Genomic DNA, 19,765 nt, shown 5'->3' on the forward strand with positions numbered 1-19,765 from the left:
CCTGTTGGTTTTGACTCTTTCTTATATCTAGCTGTGCTGTTTGTGTCCTACTTGTTTGTGTCTGAACTGTATTTAGTTCCTGTTCTGCCATTCATTCTCTTTGATTCGCTCTGTCTCGGTTCTCTGATTGTGCTCTAATCAGAGAACTTCCTATCATTATTCTCATCTTTTTGTTCCACTCATCAATTCTCTTCGATATACAGTCATGTTCAATACATTTGAATATTATTTGAAAAGTTAATTTATTCCAGTACCTCAATTCACTAAGTAAAACACATTTATATAGATTAACACATACTGATGATATTTTAAATTAATTACTTCTGTTAGTGATTATTTTGTGAATATTGCTTTTACCATTAAAAAAAGAAAAAGAAAACTCTTTCATGTATGTATATTTAATACTGGTTTAAATGTTGTTGTTTTTTTATTTTTAAAAGGTACATTTAATCTGACAAATAAGCCTCTTAGAAATGCATACTGTAATTTATTGAACCTGACTGTGTATTCACCTTTGGTTCTTTAGTGGCTGCTGGTCCATCTGCTCCATACAACGCAATCCTGCTGTAGCCTGTCTGACGTAATTCTGCACTCCATTGTCTTCCCTCCATATTTCTGGTTTATTATTTTGTCTTTTTTTATTTCGATTTTTTGATCTGGGTTGTTCATTAAAACCCCATAATTAATTTCTTTCCTTCTGGCGGTGAGAGTTTGGGTCAGACAATTGAAACTTAGATACAGTTGGTTTTTGCATTTTATTCAAGCATTTCTTTGCTCATTCCTTCCATTCCAAAAACAAAACAAAGAGCAGTTCATACTCACAGTCCCAGAATAATTCATGCTCATAATGGCAGCATGAACATTTCCTGATAAATTGCAGAGCTTCTGCAAAAGCATTGAGCTAAAGTTTGCTTTTAATCCATACAAATAACGTGTAATGCTATTATATTAAAAATCATCTGTTTTTAACCCACATCACTTACTAGCAAATGTTTTAGCCTTTTATCTCAAGTTTAATATTAGAGCAGGATTATGCATGCCATATTTTCTCCCCATTGCCAGACGTACCAGGTGCAAATTCTCTAATAAACTTAATGGGAGCAGCAATGATACACAGCCTGCTGCACTTCTGTTTTTTTTAACCAGACTGCTGCTGAAACAGGTTAATAAGGTCAGATTCTTTTTTTTTTTTTTAAAAACAGTTTTTGCGGAGAGATTGTTCGAAAAACACACCCGTAAAGCTTTAATATGACCTCTTACCCCAACAACATTGAATTTTTACTCTAATAGAAGAAGAAACTGCTGTCTTCAGGGCACGCTGAAACCAACTGCGCATACTGATGCTCTCGTTACAGCATGCAAATGTTAATGTCATCTGCAAGAAATGCCTATGAATGTGATTAGTCTCTGGTGTTGTCGTCGCTACATGCAGAGTATTCTCTGTTAAGCTTGATATTACACCGGGCATCATGTTCTAGCGGTCCGGATCATGGCCGGTCGGATTTTCTATGCTACGATTGCTGGTATTCCCCAGTTCTTCCCTCGACTGCTTAATGTTTAATGCATGGGCCGCACTACGGCTGGCTTTATGAAAAGGATAAGCATTTGTATACACATGAGAGATGGAGGCGGTTAAACAGAGCATAAAGAAAAATTGCTTTACCTCCCAACAGGATTCACCGGCAGGATAAACGCTTGCTGGGCCAAGTCCTCTGTCCTCTAACACCCTGCCACAATAGTCTATTTTCCCTACAACTTAGATGTTGTTTTTTAAAGCTGTTTAAGTGTCTGCTGTAAAAAAGTAATTTACATTTATTCCTATATTGAATCCAGCAAACATCTATAAAGTTGTGAGAAAAGCTAAGTGCTCTTTCAACAGGAGTTTCAAAGGAACAATATCAAAATATAGGGTTTGTTTTGCACGTGGATCTATTTCAGCCCGTTGGATTTTTGCATGTCTCCCATCTCACGCTGTATGGAAACGCTGCCAAGACAAATTATCTCTGTAAAAATTAAAAAAATGGCAGCGCTACTTGGCTTTGCAAAGTTACATCTGACATATGGACAGATGAGACCAGGCTGGGTCTAAAAAAAAAAACATAAAAATGCTGCAGGGGAACCTTAAGGGAGCTGTGAATAGACAAGTGAGCCAAACAATGCTGGAAAGATGAGCGGGCCAAAATTCCTCCACAATGATCTAAGAGATGGCTAAAGTATTACAGAAATGGGCTACGTCAAGTTGTTGCTGCCAGGGTGTACTTAGTCAATGTACTGCAAAGAAATCTGCTTGAGTGCCTGACGGGCCAATCAAACCTGCAGGATTTTTATTTTATTTTTTTCCAATTATACTGACTACAGGAACTTTTATCAAAAGTGTATCTAACCTGGAGGTTTTGCCCTGGAAACACACAGTAATGCTGATACCAAGTTAAACCGTGGGGAGGCGTCTGAAGAGAAGTGGTTGAGTTGCCAGAAGGAAGCCAAACAGCACAGAGACAAAATAGAGTTATATCTGTTTTATTTCTTTTTATATTTGTATTGTAAAATTCTTACTGCTGTGTTCTTAGGTAGACAATTTTAAGATCTGTCCAGGGCCTACGGATGAATAATAGCCTTCTGGCTAATTCTGGTGTGTTTGCAGCAATGCTAATTAATGTACACTGTCCCTGTCAAAAAAACCCAAAAAACAAAAAAACCTTTACCGTTCTGAAGTCCTTTAGAGGAATGAGACAAAAATGAAACTTACCATTCCCACTGCGAAACACAGAGGTGGCGAGCTGATGATCTGGGATGTGTGAGCTACAAAGACCTGGGGCCTCTGTCAGTCCGCCCCAGGGCAGCTGTGGCTACCAACAAAGCTCACCACCGTCAGGGTGTGAATGTGTGCATGAATGGGTGAATAACTGTAGTGTGAATCGCTTTAGGGTGGTCGGACTTGATAAAGTGCTATACAAGTACAAGCCATTTACCAATGGGGGAGTCCTGGCCGAGTGGTTAGAGCAGCGCGCTTGTGCTCTGAGAAGGATTCAAGGTTCGATCCCAACTGCCTGCACTCTGGGTCCCTGAGCAAGACCCTCAACCCCCGACTGCTCCCCGGGTGACCTACAGTGGCTGTACAGTACTGCTCCCCGACGGGGATGGGTTAAATGCAGAGAATCGGGCGACAATGGCTTGATGGGTTGAGTAGTCGTCTGGCAATCAGAAGGTTGTGGGTCCGATTCCAGCTTCCCCTTGCCACATGTCGATGTGCCCCTGGGCAAGGCACTTAACCCAAAATTGCCTATCGAGCTGTGTCTCGGTGTATGGGGAGTGTTGGCCTAGTGGTTAGAGCAGCACGCTTGTACTCAGAGAAGGATGCAAGTACCCGGTTCGATCCCCAGGGCCGGCACTCTGGGTCCCTGAGGTTCCCGGGCACCGCACATGGCGGCCCACTGCTCCCCAATGGGTTAAAAGCAGAGAACAAATTTCATTGTAATGTATGTTTCAATGACAATAAAGGTGATATTACTATTACAAAGACACAGAAAAGTTAGTCTAGAATCTAGATGAATGCAGCAGATTCTCATAAAATCCTGGAGGAAAATTTGCACCCTTCAGCCTTGAAGGTGTAGCCTTCATGTGATGCACTTGGATGTTTTCAGCTGTCATTGGCTGGAACGGGTATAAATGAAGGTTTCTGGAGTTTCAGGCCTCAGCATTACTGAGTCACATTGGGCAGGTCTCAAGACAAACAGGACAGGAAGGCCTTTGCCAAGAATAATGGAGAGCTTTACTATCTGAGAAAAGAAGGCGCCACTTCCACAACCGCCACAAAATCCTTTAGGCTGTCATTGATGTTGAGGTGGGGCGTTATGGGTTGTCATCGTGATTCAAAAAGCACAAACTCAGCCTTGGGAGAAAGACAGGGCTTTGTATTGTGATTCATATTCTCTTGAAATCATCAGCAGCTCTGCACCGATGCGTAAACTTATGAGCACAAATGTACACAAAACGCTTTCCTACATCCTTTAAACTCAAATGTTGTCCATCACAGGTTTGAGATCAACCACTGCTTTTATCAAGCAACTTCCCGCTGGGAAAGTTTTCAGCCGTCAAGGAGAGCTGCGCCTCTGCGAGTGAAGTACGCTATTATCCTCGTCTCCAGCTTGGCACACCGAGGCAAAGTGTGACACCCCGTGTGTGCCGACCAGCCTGCCCAGCAGATTCCTGATCCGTACTGCCTCTCCAGCACGCGTGGCACATTTCAGTCACCATGTTGGCAAGGTCATCTGTGTTTTCCCTGTATCCCACACACCACGGCGCACATGTGAACATAAATACAGATCCGGTTCGTCTATAAACAGGAGCTGAAGTGCTCCATGCGCCTGCACCTTTTAGGCCCTTGTTCCTCAGCGATTCCCGGTGAATACCTTTCCCAGCGGACCTGTCCTTGTAATGCGGAATAAGACGCGTCTGTGTAACCTGGTTTTTAAAGCCCCGTCGTCATACGAACCAAAGGAGAGGCACGCTCATACGGGGGTGCGTTTCCTTGCATGCACATCACCAGTCCCGACATGCTGCGTGCCCCCTTCCTCACAGGGGGTAATGAATGCTGATGAGGTAGCCGAGGGAATGGAGTCCAACACAAAGGCGCGCAAGCTAAATAAGGATGTCCAGTGTGAAGGTGGGTATGAGGTTTTTCTTTTTTGCTCCATATTAAGCTGTCACATTCGGTGGAGACCAGTGACACATACATCTTATTGTTCAAGGCCATCATGTCATCACCGGCTACTGAGTGGCTGCTTAGCTAACCACCCCCCCGTTCCCCCAGGAGAGCATTTCTGAAGACATGGCAGCTTGACAGCACCTCCAGACAAATGTCCTTTTAATTGTTTTGGGACATTAACAAATAATTATGTGTTTTGTGACGCCAGTGGTCCTTTTTTTTTGTCTTATTTTGACCAGAAAGAAATGCCTACGCTAGACCCTTCCGGTCTTGTGTTGCTAATTGTGTCCTCTGTGGCTGAGGCTTGTTCTGCTGCATCTTATGGGCCATCAATCAGACTGGGATCTGGGCCATTTGGAGGCTTGTCAGCACCGTGGGCTCTTTGTTGTGCTCATCAAGTTGCTTCTTTCCACTTTGGCAATTTACTGTGGCACGTTGTCCAGCTGTGGCAGATACACGAAGTGCAGCATAGTACTGAATTGGACGCAAAAGAATAAATTTTTTGGGTCATTTTATGCACAAATAATTCTGAAAAGGGTTATTTTGTATTCATATTTCCCCCTTTGAGTCAATATTGTGCAGAACCGCTTTGCAACAATTACAGCTGCATGTCTTTCGGGGTATACCGCTATCAGCGTTGCACATCTAGATACTGAGACTTCTTTCCCCCATTAATTTTAGCAAAAATAACTGGCTTAGTCATATTAAAATGTAATGGTCAGTAAATGTCATTTTGAAAAATCTTGCCACAGTTTCTCTGTGGACCTTGACAGGGCAACATAAATATTAGTTTTAGCTTAACCTCTCAAGACCTGAGAATTTAGTCTAAACATACGCTTTTCGATACCTAAACATGATCAGATTCTCTTCCAGCATATATTTTTCTTTCTCCTGACAGATTTATAAATGAGGTTTATGACCAACATTTATATTTGAAGATAAACTTATTTGTGTGGCCCTTATTCAGGTATCTAGAAGCCTACATCTGGACCAAAATTCTCAGGTCATAAGAGGTTAAACCATTCCATAGCTCTGACTGTATAATTAGGATTGTTTTCTGGCTGGAAAATGAGCCTCAACTAATGAATAAATAAAAGATGAACCTTAACTCAAGTGTAAAGTTTTCAGCACCTGACAGGCTTTCTTCCAGGATTCCCCTTTATTTAGTTCCATCGCTTTTCCCATCAACTGTGTCCATGATGCTGCTACCACTATGCCTCACAAAGGGGATGCTTTTTCAAGTTGATGTCCTGTGCTAGTTTTCAGTTACACATAGCATTTTGAATATATGCCATAAGGTTCAGTTCTAGTCTCATCGATTTTCCCACATGTTCCCATACATGGCTTTTTTTAACCGCAGAAGTTTCTGTTTTTTTTTTTTTTTTTTTTTTTTTGCCACTTTTTCTTAAAGGTCAGATTTTTTTTGGCATGCATCCCAACAAGATACATGGATGATGTGGTTGTAACACGGAATACTGCCTATCAGTGAGCGTGAACCTTTACAAAGCACTGCAAGTGTGTCAATGGGGATCCTGATGGGGAGGGTGTTCTGATTTGACAGAAGAAAACTAATAGGTGTTTTCAGCTTTAGTCGACTTTAGCTGACTTTGAGATGTGAGATTGAATACTGATAAAGAAGAGCGGATGAGATTTATGTTTTTGGAGCATGTCTGGAAACATGGATTTTTGTGTTTAGCTTACAAATCAAATTTTCCAGGGTTCCTGGGGACTTTCTGTGAACACAAATCATCTTGAAAGCACATCACATGATTTCTGCAAAAAAAAAAAAAAAAAGGAAACAACTTTGATCAAAAATAACTTCTAAAATGTTGTCATGAGACTCTAGTTTCGTAGCAAAGCAGCTTCAGAACAGCTCGTTTTGCTCGTGTTTATCTTCTTCGCTCAAATGCATGCGGCCACATTTATATCAGATGTTAAAGATGCAAACGGGGTTTATGCACACAGGCTCACGTTGCTCTGAAGTTCAGGGATGAAAATCAAAGGCCCACGCCGTGCACACGTTCTGTCTGTGATCTGTGTGTGTGTGTGTGTGTGTGTGTGTGTGTGTGCAGACCATGGCTGCTGTCGGTGTGTGCGTGCTCCCCAGCTGTCCCGTAGAGCTCTCTGTCGTTCAGCCTGAAGAGAGACAGAGGGAACTGGAGCTGTAAACTCTGCCGATCAATACTTGTTTGGAGGATTTCTCTGTTTAAATCCACTCTGCTCTGCGGCACCGTGTCATTTCGTGGGCCCGCGCGTGTGTGTGTGTGTGAAGGCATTTCAGGACTGAACGGAGAGCCCACGTTTGCATCTGTATCTTTATAATGAGTTTTGCATGCTAGCGTGTGCAGAGGAATGCTGCAGGAGGTCTAGCTGCGGGATGAAACTAACATGTGTTAGAGCCAGACGCACAAAGAGCCAGGAGTCTGGAGGTAGAAGCAAAAGGACACACTATCAGTCTTGTCTGGCACCTCCCCCTTGCTTTGATTTCGCTCAGCGTTATTGCTTCAGCAGACCAACATCAGCATATTGATTTATGTCCTCTGAAACCTGCGTTCGTTTTTATAAACAAACACACATGGTCTCGCACGGCTGCAAATTCAAACACCACGCACACATTAATAGGTGCATGCATGATCAAACGCGGGCATATGCACATTCTGCCACTGCACATTAATGTACTTATGTGCACCATTACAGGAGACCACCCCTCTTCCCGACGAAGCAGAACACAAGCTGTTAGCTCTTTCCCTTCGCAGGTTTACCTCCTCCTCCCTGCCATTGTCACATCAGGGATTTGCAGCGTTCCCAACACGTTGCCTCCATCACGGCCCCGGCAGATGTCACTTAGCCACAGACGCATCTCTTCATTTCTCCATGAATCCATCCCTCTGCCTCTCCTGGGACACAGATGGGGGGGAGACGGGCAGCTTGACTGCCTACGTGGGAGGGTGTTTGGCTAAGAAAAGGGGGATGGGAGTTGGCAGGTTAATGAATTAGTAATTAGGATTGACATTGCATCTTCTATGGATTTCTCCTAAACTGCTGGTCAGTCTCTGCATCCTCTGAAGGGCCTTTGTCATCCTCAGATCGCTGCGCTCCTCCCCTCCTCCTCATCTTTCTCCTTGGATAACCCCCCACATGCAGTGCCTGTCTTCCGAGGCAGACCTCGCCCTTCTAACCTTCTCCTCCTCTTGCCTTCAAAAAACACACAACCTTTGCCTTTGTTCTGCTTTATTCTTCTCTCTCCGGACCTTAATCGTTGTCCTTTCTAATCTTCTCCATATTCTCGCCTTATCTGTTTTCACTCACTCTTCTCTTCTTCTGCGTCCTTCTAATGGACTATTGATCGCACGGGCCGATCTTCTCGATTCATGTCGCGTTAAAGCTCGTCAATGTTGCACATTTGAGGAGAGTTGCTGAAGATTCTCAAAGAAAAGACATTGAGTCTGCAGCAGGAAAAAGACTCCCATGATTCAACATTTGCTTTGCTGCCACTCATGACCTTGAGCTGCCCTACAGGGAAAATGGTGCAATCTGACCATTATGATATAAAAAGACAAAACAAGTGAGCTGAAGTAGCTCTTGTTCTATCGACACGGCCTTGCAACAGTATTAATACCCTTTTGGCCTTTTCGTGTCTTGCCTTGATCCAATCACAAACTTCAATGTATTTTATTGGGATTTTATACGATAGACAAGGAATAGATTGAGGCTGTGAGTAACTGTGATCTGGAAAGACGATTATACACATTTTCAGTCTTCACAACAAATAGAAATCTCATGTACAACGTGCATTTGCCTTAAGTCCATGTATTTAGGCGACCAGTTTTCCGTCTTTTGGGCATATCTCTACCAGCTTTGCAAAGCTGGTGACTGAAATCTTTGTCCATAACTTTCACCAAATAGCTCAAGCTCAGTCGGCTTGACTGGAGAACAAGTGTCGCCACAGATTCCCATGTGGCTTTAAGTCTGGACTGAGCCGTTCTAACACAGAGATAAGCTTTAATTATTGCAAAGCTACTCTGACGGTATGTTTGGGAAAACGTGTCCTTATGGAAGGTGAACTTCTGCCCAGGTCTCAAACCTTTTGGAGTCTGGAACAGTTTTGTTTTCCAGGTTTGTCCTGCATTTAGCCCCATTCACGTTCCAGTCAACTCTGAAAAGCTTCCTGCTCCCTGCCAAAGGAATGCTTCCCCACACCATAATGCTGCCATTGCCATGTTTTACAATGGAGATGGTGTGTTCAGGTTAATGTGCCGTGCAGGTTTTCACACACATAACATGTTGCATTGGGGTGAAAAATAAAATCTTTTTTACTTCCATGGTTTTTGGTTAGTTTGGATGAGCAGCCAAGTCTCAGGCTAGAGTTCCCGTTTTCAGACGGGTTAAACAGAACTTTTGAGATGTTAAAAGCTTTAGATTTGCGCTAAACTTCTCCAGAACCTCCTCTCTGCTGTGTTTCTCGGTCTTCGTGGGGCTTTTGGTTCTCTAGTGCTCTCTGACAAACCTCTAAGGCCTTCACTGAACAGCTGGTTTTATACTTAGATTCAGTTGCACACAGGTGGCCTGTATTCAGCGATTATGTAACTTCTGTACTAGATTCAGTGTTAGGGGTATCAGAGAGACTGAATACAAACGCACACCACAGCTGAGTTTTATTTGTGAAATTTCACCATTCTTCCACAAGTATATGAGTTCCAAGGTTCTGAATACCTTTGAAAGGCTCTGTATGGGAGCTCTTTCCACGCGTGGCGAAAACAGGAAGGATGGACGGGGAATGACAATCTGGTTTGTCAAGAAAAGACGGCAGCCATTAATTTCCAGGAAATGCAGACAGATAACATTGTAGTGTCGAGATTTTTAACATTCTGTTTGAAATATTCCCATCTAACTTCATACTTTGCCGCTTCGTCCGTGCCTCAAAGCAAATATCTTTCTGACAGCTTATTTACAAATGTCTCACACTATGCCACAGATCTCACGCACATTCACACACACACACACACACACAGACACACACACACAATATTCCCAGCCTCTTTCTCACTGACAGCATCTTTGGGAAAGAGAGGTTGGGATAGATTACAAATGTAAAAAAAAAACAATAACGACGAGTGGTTTATCTTCCAGGACCAGTAAGTGAGGGTATCTCGAGGAAACCGTGTTTTCTTACTTGGATCCCTGGCCTTTATTTTGTACTGCGGGAGAATTTTTCGCAATAAGAAATCAAATCTAACCTTGCCTGCAAGATAAATTCTCACGTTATTTGTGCGTTCACAAACACACGAGCAGTGTGCGATTTGCAAAAAAAAACAGAGAGGGGGGATCATTTCAAGTGTTTTATAAATGAACATAACAACAAGGTTATGTGGCTTGCATGCTGTCATGCAACCTGTCCTGCAACATTACCATGGCTGTTTGTCCCGTCATCTACTCTTGACCTTTTCTGTTGATTTCTCGGGCCGAAATATGACAAAATACTTCTCATATGTTGACGTCCATGCTGCCACACGTTCTCATTCATTACTTGGTTAGCTAGCAGCTACTCTTTCAGGTAGCTAGCTAGATCCAGTAGGTTAGACTATTGTTTTTAAACTTGCACCATCTACTGTCTGGACTCAGGAGTGGGTATTAGTTTACTTTAATCGCTTCGAGCAGAAAACGTATTAATACTCTTTAAAAACAGACAACAAAAAATTTAATTAACAAATGTGAAGGACGCAAGACATGTATTTATATTAGGGCTGTCAAACGATTAAGATTTTTTATTTGAATCGATTAACCACATAATCTCGATAGTTAACTCGAGATTAATTGCAAATTAATTGCATGTTTTATCCTTTTATTTCTGAAAGTGTAATAGCCTGTTTGGGCATTTTAAAATGCAATTTTGCAATAAATGACACTAATAAAATACTTGTACAAAAAATATTTTTATTTTGTTATTTTTCAAGCACTTTTGAGAATTGGAATGAAAACATCCTAGTGCCAAATGTTAAACGTTGGACTATAATGGCTAAATTATTAATCATGACACCCTGATGTTTACACAATGTGTAATTAAATTTGTAAATAAATACCATGCCGATATAGTTTTTTGCCTCTTAAACAAAGATAGACATGGTATTAGGCATATCCATATAACTTAATAAAAAAAATTACATTTAAATAAAGTCATGTTTTATTGTTCGTTTTTTCCCTCTCTCTCTCACACACATCTAATTCTGAGCTTTCACACCAACAACAATAATTTCTTTGAATATTTTTGCTTGCTGTTTATATCCATATTCATAGGGTTTAAGCCTGGAAAAAGGTTTTAAATTTCCAGCTCATTCCAGTCTTACACTTTGCTTGCAACTGGGCAGGAGCTTAATACCCTGAATGAGACTGTTTAGCAACTGTTTAGTAACTCCAGGTCCTTCGTTTGGCAACGAAATTCAGCCTTAGTTTGTCAAATACAGAGAAAACAAATTAATAAGCATTAAAGTACGGTTTATTGGTTGGGTTTCTGCAATGTTATCAACGTGTTAAAAACTCATCTTCAGAACCAACCTCTGCTTAAAATGGTGATCTGCACCAAGTAATCTACTTTCAGCAGTTATCACCGGTTATTGCACCGTAAACTGCAGAAAATACGAGCAGAGTTGCTCTGTCTGCCTTTACTACCGTCGGCTCCTATGGCGGAGGGATATTTCAGCTGGATACACTCAAATGTAGTGCAGGCAGGTCTCTTAAAAACCCCTATTTCGTCACTTATTTTAGAGCCCAAATAAGCGATTTCACTTTCAGAAACGTGCCCAAAAAAAAAAAAAACGCAACCCGTGACTTATGAAATTTACAAGCGCCTTTAGAATAAAAGAAGACCAAAGTCACATGAAATAAACAGTCTGTGCAACAGTGAGCGCGGATCTGCTTTGCTACAGTCTCTAGCGCTCTTGAAAGTACGGAAAGCGCCGAGGATAAAAGAAACACAGTCCGGAGAGCACGGAGGGGAAAAAACACTAGGGAACGGTGTGTGAGTGTTTCGACACGCAATTAACGGCGACAAAAGAAATGTCGGTGTTGTGGTAAAACTGACAGCCCTAATTTATATACATTTTAAAAAATCCATAATATGACTTATTCAGACCAGAGTGGGGGAGGAATGTATCCCCCCCAGGGATAAAACATGAATGACCAGAGGGGGGGACGTCACAAACAGAGGGGGGGTAAATCCCCCCCATCCCCTCTGGCAAATCGCACCCAACACACAAGAATCCATCTTGTACCACTCCGGCTTCAACCGTCTGCAGCTGAACCAAAAATGGTTCGGGCCAATCACGTTGCAGTATTGTGGTTTAAGGCGGGACATCCCGGTGCGATCAACTGAGCCCATAGCAGAACCAACATAATTGTGACAGGGCAGGAGGACGTACACGTAGCTGCTGCCATCACATCTGTTTTGTAAGAATCCATGATTTCATCTTTGAAAGAAGAACAGCAAGAAGTACCTTGACTCGATTACCTTCTTGTGGTTTCTCATGACTTCTGCTGCTTACGTTTTAATTTGATACCATGGTTAGCCAAACCAACCTTTGGTAGCCGGGTACTAGGTGTCGCTTCAGCCAATCAGCTTGGAGAGTTCTGCTCCTTTCCTCAAACTGATTGGATAGGAGCAGTCCTAAATTGATAATGTGCAGAACGTAAACTGCTACACATAATCAATCTGGCTGGCCAGGTTAGATTAAATCCTTAACAAAGTAGATCAAAGTTTTAATTAGTAATCGTAACATCTTTTTATTAAACCTGACCAGCTTCTCTGTCCATGCAGGTGAAATGCATTCCCACAGTATGATACTGCCACCATCATGTTTCACCATGGGCACGGTGTGTTCAGGGTGATGTACAATGTTAGGCTTTTTTTTTGTCAGACATGTTGCATGCCGGCCAAAAAGTGATCATGTGACCAGAGCACCTTCTTCATCATGTTTGCAGTGTCTCCTACATGGCTTGTAGCAAACAGCAAAAGGTCTTCTATTGACTTGCTTTCAACTGTAGGCTACTTCTTGCAGCTCTTCTGTATTTCCTGGCACTCTTCTATATAAGAAATTATTTGTGCATAATAGTTCACTAGTTTTTCAGGGTTTTTCTGCACAGGCAGGATAAAAACCATGCATCATTTTCCTTTCGGTTGAATAGCTTTTGCTAGTTTTGACTTAAACAATTTTTTTAAAACATAATATAGAACATTTTATTTAATTTACACTGGGAGTTCAACAAACTGAAACTAGCTTGTTACGTAATTGAGGCATTAGCTTGGTTCATTGGTCATCTTAAGCGTTTCAAGTGTAGTTTTAAAAAGGTGTTATACTAATTGGGTGATGGGGTGGTACTCCCTCAGTGTTGACACTATGAGCACACTGTCTGGATCTGCAGAGGTTTGATTGGTTATTTAAATACTTTAAATGTTAGGAATTATGTGACAGAATTTCTTTGTATTATTAAACTCATAACTTTTTAAAACCTTAGTGGTAGTGCTAACCAGTTTACGCAACATTAAAAACAGAAACAATGGCATGGAAACCAAAAGGATGCATTTCATTGTAATTATTTTCCTGTTTATATTTAAGTATGTTACATATTTACAGGGTCATTCCTGTCAAGCTACAAAGTTGAAAATGAGTCATGCAGACTTTATCGACAGTTACAAAGGTCATATTTTCCCTCACAAACATCAAATTCCTGTGCAAACCAACTCCAGCATGACCAATGCAACATCCAGAACATGACAGCTGCAGGACTTTAGACCTTGGATAGCACTAGATTACTTCCTGTAAATCATCTGTATGTGGATTCCCCCCATTGCTTAGTTCCAAAAAACGTCAATCTGTAAACATTATGGCTTTAATCTGTCTGAAGGCATCTTCAAGTCCTTTCAAGATTTCATGGTCCTCATATAATCTCTAAAAAGATGGTCTGATTGCATCACAAAGTGACAGAAGAGAGAGACAGACGCGTGTGTAAACACAACTGATGATGGCGTGCTAATCTGTCAGATATCAACCAGCCCTGCAAAGCGTCCTGCTCAGTCTGCGCTCTGACCACGGGAGGAGAGACGGCGCTCCCCGCCAGTCCCGAGGAGCAAATTTCCATTTTCCGAGCTGCCACTCAAGCAACGCGGAGGCTCCACGGAGAGGAGAGGAGGAGACGCGGGGAGGACATTCCTGCAGCCATTAATCAGTCCGCCGAGGAGCCGCGCTCGGCCGCCCGGACCGCCCGCGTGCCCCTGCCCTGCCAGCCAGCCAGCCGGAGCGGAGGCGCGAGTCTCACACCGCGAGCGTCGGTCATTCGGCGGCGGACGTGAACGGGGAGGAGGAGGAGGAGGCGGAGGAGGGGGCTGAGAGGAGGAAACAGAGCCCGTCTGTCAGAGTTATTACCCGGTGTGAATATAGAGCAGCAGACGAGGAGTCTCTCGTTCTCAGTTCCTGACAGGACGCGTTTTCCCGGTGAGTGAGGAGTGGTTGGTCTTCTCAGTTTAAGCTTACAGCAGATGTGCTTCCTCTCTACGTCTCCATTAACCGGTCATTTCGTGCTGGACTGCATGCAGCCTGTTTCATTTTCACCCCAAAAGTCCTCATGGAGGCATTTGTTTGGCATCCCTGCTTTCCCTTTCCCTTTTCTCTGGCCGAACACAGCGGCTTTTAGCCTATTCTCGCCGCTAAGCTTAAGAACAGCAATTTTGGGGGGGCTAATGAAACGTAGCCTGGAATATACGCACCACCCGGGGCCGTGGGATTTTTATCGAGTTGTGTGTGTATGTGTGCCTACTCCCACGCCGTCCACCCCATGGAGGAGAAAAGAGGGGAAGAAAAGCGTTTCCTCTCCGCTTTTAGGAGGACAGGTCGCTCTTGAAACACGACCAAGGTCTGTTTTAGAGGATAGACACCGGCCTCAATGGAGCTCTAACCGTGTCTCCCAGCCATCACGTTGTCATGGTTACTGGCTCGAGGAGGCTGGGAGAACATGGCTGTCTCTCTCTCTCTCTCTCTCTCTCTCTCTCTCTCTCTCACACACACACACACACGCACACACGCATACGGGGAAACGTACAGGGAGAGATCCCGGCGATGGAGTAGTCACATAGGCCCGGTCCAGTTGGTGTTTGTGTAAGTCAGTGTATTTAGGGGGTATATTTAAAAACGTTGACACATACGACCTAAAAACTACTGGGACTATTGGACTATATTATGCTGACCCAGCCATTAGCTATGTTTACATGCGCAAGATTTCACGATCGGATTGAAATGTATTTGGGGACATTCTAAAACGCTTAACGTGAAAAACGCTTAACGTGAAAAAACTTAACGTAGTTTAATGTACCTAATCAACGATCAATGATCACCAAATTTCTCTTCATATTGTGTTCGATATTTTTATAGTTTTATGTGCTTATGAAGAGCAATATGAGAGAGAAATTTGGTGATCACCGAACGTTGTTTAGGTACATTAAACCATGTTAAGTTTTTTCATATAGCCAGCCTCTATTAAATACTTAATGTCATATAACGTCCATAATAATTGGACTTTGGTTTTGATTTTTTGATAGTCTCATGTACTTATGAGGAGCAATATATGAGAGAAATTTGGTGATCACTGAGCGTTGTTTAGTTGCATTGAATTGCGTTAAGCTTTTTCCTTTGCCTCAATGAGGCAGAAACGCTTAATGTTAGATAATGTCCATAATAATTGGACTTTGGGTTTGACATTTTGACAGTTTTATGTGCTTATTAGGAGCAATATGAAAGAGAAATCTGGTGATCATTGATCGTTGATTAGGTACATTAAACCACGTTAAGCCTTTTTCTCGCCATAGGCGCCAATGAAGAAGAAAACGTTAATGTGAGATATCTTCTATAATCGTTGGATTTTGGTTTATTTTTTTTGACAGGCTTAAGTCTTCATGACAAGATATGGCCATGCGAAATTTGGTGATGATTCCTCGTTGTTTTCCTACCTTAAGCCACGTTAAGCTTTTTCACGTTAAGCGTTTTAGAACGTCCCATGTATTTGTATTAAATGATCGCTTTGTACTGTTTGTATGAGTCAAGAGTATTTTCTATGGGCACACAATGAATTAATGTGATCATGATGTGCGTGTATATGCACCTTCCTTTATCCAGAATAAAACCACTCTGACATGCACAGTTATCAAATTCCCCTAAAAAACACAGAAGAATTACTTCTGTCTTTACTAAACCACAAAAAATAGTAAACAAAGCAGTATTCTACGTGTTCATGTGTCTTCCGAGCGCCCAGCCTGGACCCGAGGTTCTAATTTGGGTTGTAACGATACTAAGTAAGCAACAAATTTGAACTCTTTTATTTTTTGAACAAAAAGGTTGTATCAGATCCATGACAGTTTTGCTTACTGAAGTATTTCCTCCACTCAACAATGTGGAAATATGTCACGTTTACGTCGCACTCGGGTCAGTTTGCCACATTCGAAATAATTTGAGCCTGACAAGCGTTTTTATGCACGTTGATCGTATTATCAATCGGCGTAAACCACCCCTCATATTCGGACTACAATTTCATTCTGATTGAGCTTAATCCGTTCATCATATTCAGATTGGCTTGTTTACATGACACATTTTTATTCCAATCGGCCCTTTATTCCGATCACTTTTGTCCATGTAAACGTAGCTAGTGATTCAGCATAAACTAATCAAGTCGTGGGTTGGACTGGTAGGGTTTTCTTATGGATTTGACTAGGGATGTAAATCACCACAGCTTTGTCAAGATATGATGTTAAACCGATTTGTTCAGATGACGATACGATATTTGCAGATATCACACAGTTTGTTATGATTTCTGACTGATGTGAAGCCATATCATCTGCCCATCTAACACTATTATTGATATTTTATTATTGATATCAACTCACAAAAACAAACACCAAAACAAAACAAAAAATATATTATTTGACCAATTTATTTCTAAGATCCAACAGGTATCAGGAATTTAAATCAAAAACTGTATTTCTCTAATTTTAAAATAATAACAGATGACTTGTCACTCTAGTCTCATGCCTGTATTTAAAAATAAAGGTACATTCTAAAAATTACATTATGTATTGCTATTGTAAGTTTACATTGATGTAATTGGATTGTTAATCATTGAATTGATACATCGCTGTGAATTGATGTATTGTTACACCCCTAGATTTGACCCATTATAGATTTGGTTTTCAACCCAAACACTGGTATCTATCAAATGCTATCAAAGAGTTAGTTGATAATAATAATGCTTAACCTGGGTTGCTGAAGAAGTACTATTTGGGTTAAAGTAAAAAATCTTTATTGTTAGTTTAGTTCTGCATTAAAAATGATCAGGTGAAAAACAACATGATGTCTACACTGAAACACTGAAAAAATTGTTCCCTACCACACATCATTGCAGCCAGGATTATAGGATTTTTAAATGTAGCAGAGATACAATGTCAGCAGTGTGGTCGTTTTTCATGTTGTTGAAAGAAGAAGTACAAAAAGCAGCGTATAAGTCCAGACTATAACCCACATTCAGAAATTCAGTTAGTATAGTTTTCAGTCGGTACAAAATTGTATCTGTGTGTATTTATATATATACACACACACATCTGTAAAAAGCAGTTATCGGACATGACAGGAATATTAATATCGGATATCGATAACGGCCCAAATTTTCCCATCGGTGCATCCCTGCTTCAAATAAAGATAAAATAGCTTTTAAGCCTGTTTGCATTGACTAAAAGTTAGAGTCATCATGTTCTGTAAGAGCTGAAAGTTTTGATATCTGAATTTCTGAATTTCAGTGCGAAGATTGCAGAAATGTTTAGTTATTTAGTTTGCACAAATCCTTTCAAGTTATTTTCTGTCTTTCTTTGTTTGCACTGAAATTCCAAAAATTAGAAGTCAAACCAATCACCTGCCAAACTGACCCATTAGTTCCATATGCACATAATAATTAGAAAGGATAAATGGCAAACAGCCCAAATCATCACCTTAGCATGATGATGTATTTAGATGTAAGTATTTAAAGAGACACAAAGTGTAAGAACAGTTGACCTTGATGGCTCAGAAGTGACACATTGGGGTGGACTGGGTGGAGCAGGGGATTGTTAATGCTCCAGTAGGCTCGCAGAGCCACACGGAGGCTGTGTGCTGGTGTTGTTGTGGTTTGTTGTAAGCAGGCACGGAGACTATAGGAAAACACCCTGGACGGTGCCCAAGTTCATTTATACTTGCTTTCCTGTCTTAGTCTCACAAGCAGGAAATGATGAAATGCTTTTCTTCCTCTCTGCACCTGCACCAGCACCAGCATTTTTAAAGGTGACTTTATGTCTGCATTATGTGCTTGCGTGTGTACATGTGTATATGTGTGTGAACTTATTTTTGTTGCCTATATAGAACCTTTTATGTTTTTTTTCCCCAATAACCTTTTGAAGATTGGAATGAAGTTTTGGTTAAGGTTAGGATTTGGCATAAATACGTTAATAATACATGGGCAGAAATACAAATGTGTGTGTGTGTGTGTGTGTGTGTGTGGTCTGCAGAAACAGTCCTGTGCATAGCTTGTATGTTAGGACCAAGGTCAGTAGGTCAACATTAGTATGAGACTGCAGTTTTTTTCATTGTTTTTACTGATACAGTTCCACGCGAAACTGTTCACACCCCTTATGCTTGTTCTCATTTTGTGAGGTTACAACAAATTTATGTGACAGGCCAACACATAGATGAGCATAATTGTCAAGTAAGAGGAAAATTATATAGTTTTTAGAATTTCTTTTAAAAACAAATATCTGGAAATTGTAGCTTGCATTTTGAGGAGTGACTTGGGATAAAATTGTAGTGAAAGCCATTTTGTAGATTCATTACACCACCATCACCTATCCCCTGATATATACGCCAAAAAGGTTCCTCCTGGCATTTTATTAGGGCCTCTACATGGCTAATAAATGGTGTTTAAAAAGCGCCACCTGGTGTTTAGTAAGTATTGCACCACCAAACAATAATTCAACACCTTGTGCTGCAAAAAAAACAACCGCCAGCATACAGTTTCCAATTTTAACAGCTAGTAGTTTTGAACATATCTGATCCTATAAGTACGACTTCCCAACCGAACGCTGATCTTCACTTTCTGATGTTCAAAATGAAGAAAATTCCTACACACTCAGAAAACATGTAACGTATTTGTCAGACTATAAATCACTCTGGAATATAAATTGCACTGGACTATACACATATATTTAGACATTTATTTCACACAATCAAAGACTGAGAACTGACATTTAATTTGGTAAGCCAATTTATTAAACTACACAATTGCATCTATAACAGGCTGAATAACATGGAACATACCTGGGAGGTTGAATGGGGTAAATTAGCAACTCCACCCGGCAAGGTTATTTCCAGCGCATTTCAGCCTGTTATGCTGAAAGTTGTCACATCTATGCTGAAATTAGACCATAAGCGTAATCGTGCTACGTGCTAAGCTAACAGTATAACATGGATGTTGTAAAGCAACATAAAGCTCAAGTGCATCAATGAATTTGCAAACCACCCGGACAACAGACCTTCAAGCCTGCGCTAACTGTTATTAGCACCCTCTTGTGGTAATATATGGTAATATATACTCCTCGGTTCATTTGGTCAGTATGGTTTACCATTTAAAATGGATTTATAAATCACACCTGACTATAACTCGCAGGATCGGCCAAACTGTGAAAAAAAGTGTGATTTATAGTCAGAAAAATATGTTATTTTGTATATATATATATATATATATATATATATATATATATATATATATATATATATATATATATATACATACATACATATATATATGTGCTGTCAAACGATTAAAAATTTTAATCGCGATTAATCGCATAATTTCAAAAGTTAACTCTAGATTAATGCCATATTTTATCTTTATATTTCTGAAAGTGTAAAAGCCTATTTAGGCATTTTAATATGCAATTTTGCAATAAATGACACAAGTAAAAAACATGCTTGTACAAATAATATTTTTTATTTTTCAAGC

The 19,765-nt window shown here is 40.9% G+C and overlaps 1 protein-coding gene across 1 annotated transcript in view; it reads left to right on the forward strand.

Annotated features, from left to right (window-relative positions):
• Nucleotides 1-13,355: 13,355 nt before the first annotated feature.
• psd2 (pleckstrin and Sec7 domain containing 2) overlaps nt 13,356-19,765 on the forward strand; it is a 53,945-nt gene continuing 47,535 nt past the window's right edge. Inside the window, exon 1 of the mRNA XM_012866814.3 lies at nt 13,356-14,190. The gene's annotated coding sequence lies outside the window, so the exon portion shown is untranslated. The remainder of the gene's footprint in view (nt 14,191-19,765) is intronic.

The sequence above is a fragment of the Fundulus heteroclitus genome, chromosome 23 (genome assembly GCF_011125445.2).
Source record: "Fundulus heteroclitus isolate FHET01 chromosome 23, MU-UCD_Fhet_4.1, whole genome shotgun sequence".
NCBI lineage: Eukaryota > Metazoa > Chordata > Actinopteri > Cyprinodontiformes > Fundulidae > Fundulus > Fundulus heteroclitus.